The following is a 3,634-nucleotide window of genomic DNA, read 5'->3' as shown; positions in this document are numbered from 1 at the left end:
TCAGTTCAGTTCAGTTCAGTTGCTCATTTGTGTCCGACTCTTTGCGACCCCATGAATCGCAGCACACCAGGCCTCCCTGTCCATCACCAACTCCCGGAGTTCACTCAAACTCATGTCCATCGAGTCAGTGATGCCATCCAGCCATCTCATCCTCGGTCATCCCTTTCTCCTCCTGCCCCCAATCCCTCCCAGCATCAGAGTCTTTTCCAATGAGTCAACTCTTCGCATGAGGTGTCTAAAGTACTGGAGCTTCAGCTTTAGCATCATTCCTTCCAAAGAAATCCCAGGGCTGATCTCCTTCAGAATGGGCGGGTTGGATCTCCTTGCAGTCCAAGGGGCTCTCAAGAGTCTTCTCCAACACCACACTTCAAAAGCATCAATTCTTCGGTGCTCAGCTTTCTTCACAGTCCAACTCTCACATCCATACATGACCACAGGAAAAACCATAGCCTTGACTAGACGGACCTTAGTCGGCAAAGTAATGTCTCTGCTTTTGAGTATACTATCTAGGTTGGTCATAACTTTTCTTCCAAGGAGTAAGCGTCTTTTAATTTCATGGCTGCAGTCACCATCTGCAGTGATTTTGGAGCCCAAAAAAATAAAGTCTGCCACTGTTTCCTGTGTTTCCCCATCTATTTCCCATGAAGTGATGGGACCAGATGCCATGATCTTCGGTTTCTGAATGTTGAGCTTTAAGCCAACTTTTTTGCTCTCCTCTTTCACTTTCATCAAGAGGCTTTTTAGCTCCTCTTCACTTTCTGCCATAAGGGTGGTGTCATCTGCATATCTGAGGTTATTAATATTTCTCCCAGAAATCTTGATTCCAGCTTGTGTTTCTTCCAGTCCAGCGTTTCTCATGATGTACTCTGCATAGAAGTTAAATAAGCAGGGTGACAATATACAGCCTGGACGTACTCCTTTTCCTATTTGGAACCAGTCTGTTGTTTCATGTCCAGTTCTAATTGTTGCTTCCTGACCTGCATACAGATTTCTCAAGAGGCAGGTTAGGTGGTCTCGTATTCCCATCTCTTGCAGAACTTTCCACAGTTTCTTGTGATCCACACAGTCAAAGGCTCTGGCATAGTCAATAAAGCAGAAATAGATGTTTTTCTGGAACTCTCTTGCTTTTTCCATGATCCAGCGGATGTTTGCAATTTGACCTCTGGTTCCTCTGCCTTTTCTAAAACCAGCTTGAACATCAGGGAGTTCATGGTTCACGTATTGCTGAAGCCTGGCTTGGAGAATATTGAGCATTACTTTACTAGCATGTGAGATGAGTGCAATTGTGCAGTAGTTTGAGCATTCTTTGACATTGCCTTTCTTTGGGATTGGAATGAAAATGGACCTTTTCCAGTCCTGTGGCCACTGCTGAGTTTTCCAAACTTGCTGGTATACTGAGTGCAGCACTTTTACAGCATCATCTTTCAGGATTTGAAATAGCTCAACTGGAATTCCATCACCTCCACTAGCTTTGTTCGTAGTGATGCTTTCCAAGGCCCACTTGACTTCACATTCCAAGATGTCTGGCTCTAAATTAGTGAACACATCATCATGATTATCTGGGTCGTGAAGATCCTTTTTGTATAGTTCTTCCATGTATTCTTGCCACCTCTTCTTAATATCTTCTGCTTCTGTTAGGTCCAGACCATTTCTGTCCTTTATCGAGCCCATCTTTGCATGAAATGTTCCCTTGGTATCTCTAATTTTCTTGAAGAGATCTCTAGTCTTTCCCATTCTGTTGTTTTCCTCTATTTCTTTGCATTGATCGCTGAAGAAGGCTTTCTTATCTCTTCTTGCTATTCTTTGGAACTCTGCATTCAGATGCTTATATCTTTCCTTTTCTCCTATGCTTTTCGCCTCTCTTCTTTTCACAGCTATTTGTAAGGCCTCCCCAGACAGCCATTTTGCTTTTTTGCATTTCTTTTCCATGGGGAAGGAGAAGGGGACGACAGAGGATGACAGGGGTCTAATAGATCCACCTTTCCCTTTTTGTAACCATAAGTTTGTTTTCTATGTCTGTGGGTCTATTTTCTGTTTTGTATATAAGTTCAGTTCGGTTCAGTTCAGTTCAGTCACTCAGCCATGTCTGACTCTTTGCGACCCCATGAATCGCAGCACGCCAGGCCTCCCTGTCCATCACCAACTCCCGGAGTTCACTCAGACCCACGTCCATCGAGTCCGTGATGCCATCCAGCCATCTCATCCTCTGCCGTCCCCTTCTCCTCCTGCCCCCAATCCCTCCCAGCATCAGAGTCTTTTCCAATGAGTCAGCTCATAAGTACATTTGTATTATTTTTTAGGCTCCACCTTTAAAGGATATCATAGGTATTTGTCTTTGTCTGACTTACTTCACTCAGTATGATCATCTTTATTTCATTCTCTTCATACGGCTGAGTGGCATTCCATCCTCTACGTTTAGGTACCACGTCTCTTTTTTCAAATGTTTCTCACATTTTTGGCTGTGCTGGGTCTTTCTCGCCGCATGAGCTTTTCTCGGGCTGCTCTCCAGCTGGGATGGGCTGGCTCCTCCTGCACTGGCCCCTCTCGCTATAGAGCACAGGCTCTGTGGGCTTCCAGCCTGTGGGCTCCGAAGCTGCGGCTCCTGCACAGTCTCAGCTGTTGCAGTGAACAGGCTTTGTCGCTCCATGGAGTGGGAGATCTTCCTGATCAGGGATTAAATCCATGTCTCCTGCATTGCCAGCCAGAGTGTTTACCCTGAGCCACCAGGGAAGCCCTGTACCGCATCTTTCTTATCCATTCCTCTGTCGACGGTTGTTCAGGTTGTTGCTTCCATGTTTTGGCTCTTGCAAATAATGCTGCAATGAACACTGGTGTGTATCTTTCTGAAGTACGGTTTTCTCTGGACGTATGGCCAGGAGTGAGATTGCAGGAGCGTATGGGAACTCTGTTTTCAACTGTTTAAGAAAGCCCCACGCTGCTCTCTATAGTGGCTGTACCAATTTACATCTCTAATCATTGGAGAAATGTAAGTCAAACCACAATGAAGTACCACCTCATACCCATCAGAATGGCCTTCATCAGGAAGTCTACAAGTAATAAATACTGAAGAGGGTGGAGAAAAAGGGAACCCTCCTACACTGTTGATGATAAGCTTTTCAAAGTAATAGTAGTTCTAAGCTAAGAAGTTGCAAGAATGGAAGTGGGGACAGAGATAGGAGAAACTGGACCAATTCAGAGTTAATTGTCAGTAGGGTAGGAGGTTTGAAATCAAAAGACTCTTGCTCCTTGGAAGAAAAGCTATGACCAACCTAGCCAGCATATTAAAAAGCAGGGACATTACTGTGCCAACAAGGGTCCATCTAGTCAAAGCTGTGGTTTTTCCAATAGTCAAGTATTCCTGGATGTGAGAGTTGGACAATAAAAAAGCTGAGCACCGAAGAATTGATGCTTTTGAACTGTGGTGTTGGAGAAGACTCTTGAGAGTCCCAAGGATATCCAACCAGTCCATCCTAAAGGAAATCAGTCCTGAATATTCATTGGAAGGACTGATGCTGAAGCTGAAACTCCAATACTTTGGCCACCTGATGTGAAGAACTGATTCCTTGGGGGAAAAAAAAAAAAAAAAACCTGATGCTGGGAAAGATTGAACGCAGGAGGAGAAGGGGATGACAAA

The sequence above is a fragment of the Ovis canadensis genome, chromosome 12, assembly GCF_042477335.2.
Source record: "Ovis canadensis isolate MfBH-ARS-UI-01 breed Bighorn chromosome 12, ARS-UI_OviCan_v2, whole genome shotgun sequence".
Classification (NCBI taxonomy): Eukaryota; Metazoa; Chordata; class Mammalia; order Artiodactyla; family Bovidae; genus Ovis; species Ovis canadensis.
The sequence above is the reverse complement of the archived record's forward strand: the minus strand, read 5'-3'. Positions refer to the sequence as shown.